Source organism: Desmodus rotundus, chromosome 2 (assembly GCF_022682495.2).
Source record: "Desmodus rotundus isolate HL8 chromosome 2, HLdesRot8A.1, whole genome shotgun sequence".
Lineage (NCBI taxonomy): Eukaryota > Metazoa > Chordata > Mammalia > Chiroptera > Phyllostomidae > Desmodus > Desmodus rotundus.
The window spans coordinates 161173742-161186525 of record NC_071388.1 but is presented as its reverse complement, the minus strand read 5'-3'; the positions used below and the strand labels follow the sequence as shown (position 1 = coordinate 161186525).

The 12784-nt window shown below is 40.5% G+C and overlaps 1 long non-coding RNA gene across 1 annotated transcript; it reads right to left on the bottom strand.

Moving 5' to 3' along the window:
- Positions 1–498: 498 nt before the first annotated feature.
- On the bottom strand, positions 499–12343 carry LOC123479826 (uncharacterized). The gene is made up of 3 exons (XR_006655581.2): positions 12230–12343; positions 1812–1942; positions 499–926 (listed from the first exon to the last, which is right to left on the bottom strand). It is a non-coding gene; the product is annotated as an uncharacterized lncRNA (long non-coding RNA).
- Between the last annotated feature and the right edge of the window lie 441 nt (positions 12344–12784).

Sequence of the window (12784 nt, the reverse complement as noted above, 5' to 3'; positions counted from 1 at the left end):
CTTCGCTCCCCAGCTGTTCCTCCCGGTTTATCTATGCATGAGTGTGGGGGTGCGGGGTCCTCCAGACACCATCATGTGGAGTCTGCCAGGTGCTGCCTTGCTGTGAGTCCTCTCTGCCCCCGCTGCCCGTCTCCACCCCTCCTACCAGTCTGGATGAATGTTTCTTCTTTATCTCCTTGGTTGTCGGACTTCCATACAGTTCGATTTTCTGTCACTTCTGGTTGTTGTTGGTTTTTAAATTGTTGTCCTTCTTTTGGTTGTATGAGGAGGCACAGTGTGTCTACCTATGCCTCCATCTTGGCCAGAGGCCCCTACCTTACATATTTTTAAAGGCTTTGAACTTTATTGTAATAATAGACATTTAACTCACTCAGAATTTGATCAGGTTGCTTTTCATAGGGAGATAGGCTCCTGCCTTACCTTGTCTAATTTTAGTATTGACTATGTTGAAATCCCTTCTAGGCAGGATCTCTGAAAAGAGGGTATTTCCACTGAAGACACATGGGGAATTTTGTTTATTGGGCAAAGAACAAGGGATATCACCTAAAGAGGTGCCAAAAACAATGAGACATGTGAGGGAAACCTCCAAGCAGCAGGGAGGTTGCAAGGGGTTGTGCCATAATTAAGGTGATCATATTTTCCTAATCATACACCAGGGCAGATGGCTTGATACACAGTCTGAAACAGGACAGCTTATTTTTTTTAAATCTGGGATGTGTGATCACCACGTTCACAGAGAATGAAGCTAGCAACAGCCAGCAGCTGTTCAGTGAAGGTCATTAACAATTAGTCTCTGTACATGGAAAGATCCAGAGGAGAGGGTGGGAAGCCTGCTGATGTCATTCATCTATGAGCCAGGGTTTCCTCACACTACACAAAGAGGGCTTGTTACTGAGGGCTTCCTGGAACCGCTGCCGTCACCTTGCCTGCAAGGACAAAGGTGCAATCTACTGACCAAACAAACAAAACAAAAACAATGAAGCTTTGCTTCTAAACAACACAGTCTGGGAATGCAAAATTACAAGAAGCAGGAGCATAATGTTACAATGTCAATTATATCTCAATTTTTTTAAAAACTAGGAAAAAGTACAGGACAGACCATCAGCTATCCTTTACTTTTTCAGTTCTATAACTGCTTCTTAAAACCATACTATTTTTTAATTAAATCCTCATCACTCTGCCTGTTAATCTTATGCATTCAATTTAAAACTTGGGAATTGTTTTGCTGCAAAGAAGGAGATTCATAAATTCCAATTCCACTGCTTAATAAGAATGTTTCAGTCCAGCATAAGGTAATAGGAGAAAAGTTTCCCTTTGTCACCAACACTCAAAGTCAACTCTTAGTTATGTCCTTTGAGAATGGCCCTTGGAAAATATTTTCACTCCAATTCTTATCACCTACATGGAAGTCCATAGGCCTCCATTTCCAGTTTAAAGTTGCTGTACGCGTTTTCAACTTATATCTTATCAAAAGCTGGTATTTTTAAAAGTAAGCCATCATAATAAGTTAATTTGGATGATTTACTATTGTGTGCTCTCTGTATCATTTTAGCTCTATTAGAGTGGATAAGAAAGACTAATTTTATAGGAAACTCAAGGTCAAGGTCTATAACTTCTGTTTCTCTACATCAATACTTTAAATAGTAAGCAGAACTATAAAAGAGATGTATTTGAATATACCTTGTATGTTGGTTAGGTTGTTTATACTTTCAAATGGTCAACTAACAGTAGATTAAGTTTATAATCTCACATAATAAGTCTAGAGGTTTAGCATTTGCAGGGTTGGCTATTTCAATGGCTCAGTGACTTACCGAAGACCTGGGCTCTTCCCCTGTTTCCAGCACATCACCCCATCACCGGGCACATTGATGTTAATCCTCAAACTTGCCCCCACGGTCAGAAGATGGCCACGGTGGCACCAAATAATAACCTCATACATCATCTAAAGGCCAAAAGACAAGAATATCCTCACTGAGAGGGAAAGCGTTTCCCAGAACCCAGTCAGGCTTTGAAAAGTAAAGAGCTAGTCAGTCTCTTAAGTGGGAAGTGGACTATGCCAGCACATTATAAGGGTGGGAAGGATGGCATTTGAACAGATTAGCAACGATGTTGCCATAGGTATGAACTGAGAAAAATTCCATTTACCTATGCTGAAGGTTAATGGAACCTTCTGATTATTTTCCAAGGAAATTATGTCTTTGAAACAAGCTTACAACCAAGTAACCATTTTCTAATCAGTTAAAACTGTACAAAGGAGCCAGTTTGAGTGAGGTGTGTCTGGGAGGAGCTTGATGGATGGGTTGGGGTAGTCAAAAATGAAGAAGAAATTCTTTCAGCAATGATAATTAGTGCCTGCTAAAGCTTTTGCCTTGCTATGGCATTGTACAGTGCCACCTATGAAGTGTTCTTGGCAAAATACCAAACCAAATCAGATTAAACCTCCAGATCTAACACTCAGTTTATAGGAGTACAGAGAACAGAAAAAACTTACAACATAGGGAACTAATCAGCAAAATTCAGAAATGATGTAGGAAATTTAACCTGACTGGATATTTAATGATATTAAGGAATCTTTGTCAAAATTGTTAGTATTGTGGTTATGGTTCTTTCTTTTCTTTCCTTTTTTTGAGACTACACTTCTTTATTTTGCTAGAGTTGTTGAATCCAAATACACACTTATGTTTTCTAAGAGTCCATATCTTTTTTTTACCCTCATCCACTCACCCTAGGATATGTTTTATTGATTTTAAAGAGAGAGAGGAAGGGAGAGGGAGGGAGGGAGTGGGAGGGGGAGAGAGAGAGAGAGAGAGAGAGAGAGAGAGAGAGAGAGAGAGAGAGAAACATCGATGGGAGAGAGAAACATTGGTTGGTTGCCTCCCATGTGCGCCCTGACCAGGAATTGAACCTGCAAACTTTTGGTGTAGATGATGCTCCAACCAACTGAGCCACCCAGCCAAGGCAAGAGTCCATACTGAAATATTTATAGCAGAAATGATATAACTTCTGAAATTTACTTCATATGCCTCAAAATACTCTAGTGGAAGTGTTTGTAGGGGGAAAGATGAGGGAATGACAGGATATAAAGACTTACAGTCATTTATTCACTTTCATGTGAAGGCTCTATTCATTTTGAAAAGGTATAAACCTGGTGCACTTAGAACAAAAAAAAACTTAATTGTTAAATTTTGTTTGCTTCCTATAAATGATAGCAAAAAAACCCCAAAAATCAAACGTCTTAAGAGCAGTAAGCCAGTTTTCCTCCATTATGACTTCATTATTCAAACCCTCCAAAAAAAAACCCCCCAAAACAAAAACAAATGCAACACATATACAAAACAGCACAGATGCTCAATATTCAACTTTTCTCAAAAATATGAGTGAGAAAGACACTCTCCAAGCTCCAGACTGTTTGCAAAAGATCTATGAGGATGGCCCCCAATAAGGTATCTAAACAATATATATGATACATCTAGGTATTTTCCTGAATATACACTAGAATCTCCTAGATTTCTACTTGAGTCATTTTGAAACTAGCTCAAGAAACTGGTCTGGCTCTCACTTCTATCAGGATGAAACAGTGACCAGAGGTGGGGAGCAACTGGGGTGGGAATTGCCCAGTGAACAACAAGGGCCTGCAGGAAATCATAGTGGACTCCGCTTTTCAAAAGTTAACATTACACCACTCTGCTTTTACAAAAGACCTGCATTAGTACAAGTTTTTGCTAACAGGGAGAAATCTGAAAGGGATTTTCACTTTTGTGGAAAAAAGGCCAAAATAGCATTCAGCATTTGTTTTGCAGCGAGCCGTTACAGAGGCAGCACTTATCCTGAGCAGCGAGAGTGGTACCACCAGCTCCTTCCTGGGAAACCACTTTCAGCATCTCAGTGTAGCTCTGAACTGTGTCTGTGAGCATCTGTGCTTTATTCTCTAAACATACTGCTCATCAGACTCACCTGAAGATATTTTTTTAATAAATATTTTCATCTCCCCCATCCGTACTGAATCAGACTCTTAGCCAGTGTAGTAGAAAGTAAGGAGCTAGGGTAGAAGGGGTTTTTGTTGTTGTTGTTTTGTTTGTTTTTTAAAAGATTTTATTTATAGAGAGAGGGGAAGGGAGGGAGAAAGAGAGGAAGAGAAACAACAATGTGTGGTTGCCTCTTGCGCGCTCCCCACCAGGGACCCAGGCCGCAACCCAGGCATGTGCCCTAGACCGGGAATCGAACCGGTGACTCTTTGGTTCATAGGCCCGTGCTCAATCCACTGAGTCACACCAGCCAGGGCTGTAGAAGAGTTTTTAAACTCTCCGTGTAATTCTAACAGACAGTCAGGTTTGGGCACTACTCTTGAGAGCATGGATGTACCACCCAGTGTCTTCTAAGTCATACCACCCCCCTGCTCAGAACTATAAAGAGAAGGGAAGAAACGGCTACATGGGTGCCAGCCTGCTTCCCACCGATGTGGCAAAATGCATCACTTCTCTGTTCTCAGAGCCCTGGAACCTGGGCCACCCAACCCAGATGCTCAGCCTTCATACAAGCAGGTGATCCCTCCTGTAGAAAAAGAAGAAAAGGAAATACACTTATTAGAACTCTAAATATCAAATTTTGCAAACAGCTATTTTCATTTACTGATGACAATGTCCTTGTACAGTTGGCATCAGCCCCCTTTTATGGTCGAAACTGGGGCTGATGCCACTGTAGTATGATTTTGCCAGGGGAAAACCTTGCAAAATCACAGAGAGGAGACACAGAACCCAGTGGGACAGGATATATGATTGATGAAGTCATTTATGCCCTGTTCTTATTTCTATTGGAGACTCATTTGGCAGAACAAAAGGATAATTTTTCTCCTTTTTTTCTCTCTCTAAAAGGAAAACAGCTTTTTGTTCTAAGACAGGGGATCCTCTTAGGCTCAGGTGCAAGAGGTTTAAGAGCTTATTTGTGTTTCAAAAGCTATTCTGGAAAAAGCCCCAACCAGGACTTTTTGAGAGTTCTTAGCTCTTCCAGAAAAGATGCCAGAATTATCCTGAAAAGGGAGGAAATGGAAGGCAATGTTTCACAGGAAGGAGAGATATGTCTCTGTTCTGGGAAGATGGGTTCACAGGCGTGGACATTTCCTGCACCCAAGTGTGTAGAACAGTTCAGCATCTTCTGCTGCACTACAGCTGCAAAAGGGCAAAGCATGTGCTACCCTCAAGCGAAGTTAGGCAGTTGTCCCATCCTAAAACCTGATTCCTGGGGAACCACAGAAATAGAAGGTACTCTCTTGAGTACATGCAAAATGATGTAAGAAAGGCCTATATACATGTTACTGTCAACAGCCAAGACTACCAAAAAGGAGCCAATGACTCCACAAGACATTATGTCCAGTATTTTTAGGCAGCCATGGAAATTACTGGAATGAAAACAGCTATACAAGAGAAGGCTACCCAGAACACAGCTATAGTGTCCCAGGAATGTACCCTGGCACCTGAAAAAGGTACCTGGTACTCTGGTACCTTTAATAAATATCAGGTTAATACCAGATATGAACCTGAACTGTATCCAGAACATGGGGCCCATTGAGCTTCCCCTACCCCTCAACTGCAGAAAGAAAACATCAGCAGTGCTTGGCCTGGGCAAGGGAGACGGGAGTGGAGGTTGGGGACAGGGGGTGCACAGGAGGCCTTGTTAGGAGATGACAAGGCAGTTCTGCAAGGAAGAGAATATGCAGTCTGCCACCAGAGTGAAACCTTCCTTACTTCAGCATCGTGGCAGGGAACTACTGTAAATGTGTGGTGTATTGGTTTTCCACTGCTGCCAAAACAAATTTCCACAAACTTAGTGGCTGTAAAGAACACAAATTTATTGTTCTACGGTTCCGTAGGCCAGAAACCTGGGGCTAAAATCAAGGTCAGCATTCCTTGCTGGAGTCTACAGAAGACTGCTTTTGGCATTGCCCAGCTAGCTACTCAGGGCCACCACATTCCTTAGCTCATGGCCCCCTTCCTCCATCCTCAGTAACAGCAACCTTGCATCTCTCTGGCCTTTCTCATCTCCCTCTCATCAAAGCTGGGGAAGTTTCTCCACTGTCAAGGAATCCTATAGTTGGGCCCACCTGGACAATCCAGGCTGATCACACTTTCTCAAATTGTCTAACTTAATCACAGTTGCAAAGTCCCTTTTGCCATGTGTGGGAATATGTTCATAGGTTCCAGGGAGTAGGCTGTGGGCTTCTTCAGGGCCATTTCTCCTGCCTGCCACATGTGAATACCTGGCAGATAACCCTGCTTTCTGGTTTGGCAACTGGAGTGCTAGCTGTCCCACCCAGGACCTGAATCTGGAGTGATACCCACAAAGGTTAAGCAACGACCTAACCAAACTACTTCTGCAGAGCATACTTGGCACTGACCCCTTGGCTCCTGCTGGTTTTCCAAGCCTGATTTTCAGCCTTCTGGGCAATTCTGTGAACCACCCAATAGCCTGCTACTAAGTTATTTTTCTGCATAAATTAGCCAGACCCAGTTTCTGTTATTTATAATCAAGAATTCTAACTGGTATAAAACATTCTACCCACCTACCTACTCTATACCCATATATCTTTACCTAAATGCTTCCTGGGGACACTCCCCACACACCTACAAAGAACTTGGATTTTGCATTCAGAAGAGATGCCTGTCAGCACACCTACACAAAAGCAGATAAAACCAATGCCACTTACCTGTAATAACCAACCTGGTTCTTCACTTGTAAAAGGATCACCGGACATGAAAAACAACAACAACATGAGAGGCACATAGACAAAAAGGAACAAATAGACCTGACCTGCACGAAAAAGAGTTCAGAATAAAATGTTCATCTTAGACTCCCCCCCCCCCAAAAAGAGTGTGTTTGGTATATTCAGAGATGTTTGAAAATGTTTTACCTATTTGTCGCAGCCTTTCAAGGCCAGACAGGTTAACACGGGATTCAGGCAGACACAAGAAAATTTGGGGAGTCAGTGGGGATGCCTGACTTGCCTTTATTCAGGGGTGGGATGATCCACGCATGCGCAAGCCGTATGTCGCGCTGACTTTACATACTACTAAATGCACAGAAGGCAGGCAGGGTGCCAACATATGATATAACAAAGCGTGATTCTGCACATGTGAGCCCTTTCTCAAGGTTATGGGAATACTGCTTCTCTTAGTTGCCTGGACATCCGGGTGAGGGACCCTGACTGACTCCCTTTCCCCTACAGCCTACATACGAGAGCATTCAGAGAGTAAGAATTATTGGAAAATAAAAGGCCAGTAAGAGGACTTCATTCACCACTGAATGTCAGCATTTAAAATAATGCCTGGCACATAGTAGGAGCTCATTAAATATTTGTTGAAGGAATGAATAATCAATGGAAACTGTACAACGGAAAATCAAATTAGTAATCCAAAAGATAAAGGTAAATCTCCCGAAATTTGAAATAAAAAAGGCATAATGAATGTAAAGTATCAGAAAGAACTTAAGCAATATGGAAAACTAACCAACGTACTCTAAAATCCATATAATAGAAGCTCCAGAAAGAAAATACAGAAAAAATGAAAGAAGAAATCATCAAGAAAAAAATTTAAATAAAATTTCCCTGAGCTGAAGAAAGCACAACTTACAAATTGAAAGGGCCTGCTGACAAGTCCTGGTGAAATTTAAGAAACCCAGAGATAAAGAACGTGATACTGAACAATTCCCCGTGAATAAAATCTACAAAGGAACAAGAAGCAGAGTAGCATCAGATTTCTCATCAGCAACCCTGGTGCCAAAGACACGGGAGCAATATCTCCAAAATCCTGAAGGGAAATAATTTTGAACCTACAAAGCAAGGCAAACTAACAATCGAGTGTGAGAGCAAACTGGAAACATTTTTTAATGCCCAATGACTCAGAAGTGTTGCTACAAATACACTTTCTCTAAAATAATTGCAGTGCTCAAAAATGCACTTGAGCAAAATAATGACAAAAGTAATCCAAAGGAAAAAGATAATGTTGGATAAAGAAAAAAGGTGAGTCAGGAAAAAACAAACAGTACTACTTTAACTAGAATAAAACTAATTTGGTAAAATTGCTTTCACATGTAGAAGTAATTGTGGCAGGAGGAGACAGAATATAAATTTCTTGCTTAGTGGGAATAACGATGAATTAATTCTAGATGCTGGTAAGAAAGCATGTATAACCATGAGAGTTCAACTTTTAAGTTGACCATTTAAATAATTGAAACTAAATACACAACTTTGCCAACCTTCAAGGAAAACGGATGGAACAAAGAGAGCTTGATCAAGCTAGCAAAAGGCAAGAAAAGGAGAAAGAAGAAACAGCAAAAAAAAAAAAAAAGCAATCTCAATAGAAAACGTAAATCCAGATGACAAATATATTTAAAGATATTAACAGTAAAAATGTGAATACTTAAGTTCTCATTTTTTTAAAATGAGTTTTGATTTGTTAGTAAAAAAAAATAAAATCCAGCTACATGCCATTCGCAAAAGAGACTCCTAAAACATTAAAGGGAAAGATGCCTATATCCAAATTTTTTCAAAAAGTCACAATTCACCTACAAGACATGGGAGTCATTATTCACTTAATACATAACTTTATCATTTAGAAAGCAAAAGATATTAGAAATACAAAAAATTAAAATTGTTTCATCTATAATGAGAGTGGAAAATTTTAATATATGTGTTTCAGAAATTGATAAATCAAAAAAAATTCAAGCAAGTATTTGAGGTAACACTGTATTTGAGTACAGTGATACCTTTATCCACTGGGAACAACTTTGTAAAGATCACAGGGACTTCCATTGCCCAAAATAGAACGGTCTTCATCTTACTCCATCTCTCAGCGACGACTGACACATTTGCCACTCCTTTTCCCAAAAACGTTCTCTCCCCGGGGCTCCAGAGAGGCCGCGTCTTCCTTACTTTCCTCCTGCTTTGTGTACCCACTCAGCTCTGCTGGCTCCTCCCATTCCTGTCCTCCAGTACCGAGGTAGTCCAGGACTCAGTCTTTTTCTTCTCTCTTTACAGTGCCTCCCTAGGTGGTCTCATCCAGTCCTCCTCAGTCTGTAAATGCCACACCTACTATTGTGACACCCAGATTTGTGTCTCCAGTCCTGAATTTTCCCCTGAGCTCCAGATCCCTCCATCCAGCTCTATTGAATGTCTCCTAGGCACTTCAGTTTTAATGTGTTCCAAACTAAACTCTTAAGTTTCCCTACGTACATTCTAAAATTTTTGTTGTTGTCTCAAGTTTTTTTATTGTGGTAAATGCATGTAACATAACATTTACCACTGTATCCATTTTGAAGTCTGTAATTCCATGGCATTTAATACATTCATAATGTTGTGCAACCATTTCTACTGTCTCGCTCCAGAACTTTTTCATCACTCCTAATGGAAACCCCCATTAAGCAGTCAGTCCCCATTACTCCTTCCCACCCTGGCCACACTGTAACATGTATCAGTATCTCATTGCTCTTCATGGCTGTAAGATTTCATTGTGTGGATGCACTTCACTTTGTTCATCCATTCGTCTGTTAATGGACATTGGGTTGTTCCAGTTATATACTGACGTCTTTCTTCCATTGCCCCCACCCATGTCTCCCTCACCAGTCATCTCTATCTCAGTTGGTGGTGCTAACATTGATGCAGTTGTTTTGGCCCCAAACCTAGGAGTCACATCTGACATCCAAACATCAGCAAGTCTTGTTACATTAACCAGATATGTCCCAATTTCGGTCACATTTCACCCCCTACCCAGCTACCACCTAATTAATCTAAGCTACTATTTCTCTGGACACAGGTCTTTTTGCTTCCTTCCTTCCCCCTCCAATTCATTACCCCACAGCAATCAAAATTAACCTTTTATAAATATAAATTCAATTATGTTACATCAGTGCTGAAGATCCTTCAATGGCTCCCATTTCATTGGAATAAAATCTAAATGTCTGGCTGTGGCTAGCAAGCTCAGCATGATCTAGCCCCTGCCTGCCTCCCTGAGCATCACTCCTACAGTCTCCAGCCATACTGGCCTGTCTCTGAGCCTCTGCCACACCTCTTCCAGGGCCTCTGCCGGAACGCACGCCTTCCCTCAAGCTTTGCTCAGCTTCTCCCCAGCACAGGGGCCTCCCCTGACTCTCCAATCTGAACTAGAGTCACCCTCCCCCTAGTTTCTCTCTAACCCTTTATGCTGCTGGGTTTTTCCCTCTTAAAACTTAAAACCCATATAATAATCAACACAGAAGGGTATTGGCACAAAACAGACACCTACATCAGTGAAAGAGCATAGAGAGCCTAGAATTAAACCCTCTTACACCAACAACTAATCTATGAGAGAGACGGTAAAAACATACACTGAAGAGTTGACAGACTTTTCAAAAACTGGTCTTAGAAAAACAAAATTTATACATGCAATAAACCTTGTCTACATTCTTACAGCACAGACAAAAATAAATCTAAACTGATACCAAAAAAACCCCTTAAAACCCTATAGCATTACATTATTTTTCTGTTTATTATGTCTTGCCCCCATAAGAATGCAAGCTCTAAGAAAGTGGGTACTTTGCCTTCAGCCAAATCCCCAGGGCCCAGAGCAGTACCTAGAATGTATGAGGCATTCAATAAATACTTGTTACTTGAGCTATAAATGGATTTCATTATATACCCACACATAGTAAGAGGATCTTGTGCTCAATAAATATAATACCCATTCTTTTGAAACATCCTTGAACATTTATGTGAACAGACCATGAAGTGTTCTTCAACAATGTTGGTGAGAGTATAAATGAGTATAAGCTCTCTGGTGAATAATTTGATAATATCTATCTAATTTTAAAAAGCAAGTATCCTTTGAACCAGTACCATGTATTGGAAAGGCCTCCCTTACCCCATTAATCTCATTGGCCCCGCTGTGATAAATCAAGTGCTCCTCTGTGCGTAGACCTATTTCTGGACTCTGTTATATTGTCCTTTTTATCTATTGTCTATTTGATTGCTTTCAAGGGTAATGCAGAGATTCATATGAATCCAAGGAAAGTTTCCTTTCCACAATATTATTTTTTCTACTGTTCTATGTCCTAGAACTGATTATACAAAAATAGATTTAGTAAAAATTCAATACTATGGTAATGTAGAGAATACTTTTGGTTTGGGTAAGAAGATTTTCACCATATTTAGGAGAAAATTCTGGGACATTGTCTTTCTGGGCCTTGGTGTGTGTTTGGAAGGGGGAAATAAAAATTTTTTTTTAATTAAAGGAACTGCCACTTTGCCTTTTTATACTGTTATCAAATATTCCTTTCCCCTCCCAAAGATTCTGAAGGACATTGAAATGATTCATGTTGCAAATCACACTGAGATGGTAACATGTGAATAGCACTCAGGTATCAGAAATGAAGTATCTTATAAAACCAGCTTTTGCTTTGAGAAATTGTCATTCTGGTCCTTGGTGCTAAAGCAACTGGATATCCATGTGGAAATATAAACAGGACCGACTCAAACTCTTAGTTTTTTCACTATGCAAATAGGAGAGAGCCAAGGATCATCTTCTAATTGGACAGGGCAACTCTGACAATGTTTATATCACCTGGTGTCAATTACAGCATTAGCACCAGAGTAACAAATAAAACCATTTGAACAAGTCTTAACAAGAAGACAGAATTACAGGTGTCATTGAAGGTTATGTTCCTATAACATGGCAGCAATTTCTAAAATCTCTAGCATAGACAAGACTCCTTTGTTCAAATAATCACTCCAGTGTTAGGTTTATTTTAGAGAGAAGGAACAACCTGGTAGCAGTTGTGAATATTTGCACAAATATTCATATTGCATAGGAAAAAAGACTAAGTCCCTATGAGAGTTCAAATTTAAGATCTTACCTCATCAGATCCTGTAAGTTTTAAGATGAGAAGGGATACCTCCCTTTGTGCTTCAGTAAAGAAGAGATATGTTTTTCACTTCTTTACTAGACTTTTTATTTCAAGTTCTGTATTTTCAGAACCAGGCTCTCAAATTTCATTAGTTACATTAAAAGCAGAATGCACATCTATGGGGCTCAGGCTTCTCAGCAGTAAACACCAAGGTATTTGAGGATTAAACATGAGGATATAAACACCAAGTTCCTTGGCAACATGATTATAAACCAGAATATGGTATCCAGACAAACACAATTAGGTGTGACAGTGGAATCACTGAAGACCTATGAGACATGTAAGGGCTTGGAACACTTACCTCCTACATGCTCATTTCGGTGTGGTTGCCTGAAAATATTCCGCAGTAAACAAGGAGAAATGAAAGGGGAAGACCAGTGTCTCTGGAAATGGTGAGACAAACCCCCTGAGCAAAGGGAAGTTCAAACAAGACTTGCTGTGGAGCAAGATGAAAGAGCAACCAGGATAGACCGGAGGAGAATGTGATGTCCAGGAGGGAGGGCATGGGGCGGGGTGAGGAGGTGGGGAGTAAGGGATAGAATAACTAACACAATTAGAGATGTCTGGGGGGAAGTTGAAACTATTATAATTATAAAGGCAAATGGCACAATAGACCAAAAAGAAAAAAAAAGGGAAAAAAGCAAGTAGAAATACCAGAAAACCCCACACAATTTATAAAAAGAAATGAAAGTATACTGTGCCCCTTAGTTCAAAGTATAGAGAGACCTGCCCTTCAGGGTTGAAAATTTGGTGTTGAAGTGTAGTGGGCCATCAAACGGAAGGGATAAAGTCAGCGTAAATTATAGAAGGCCTGCAAAGCTAGGCTCAGAGAGCTGTGCCCATGGTCTGACAAGCA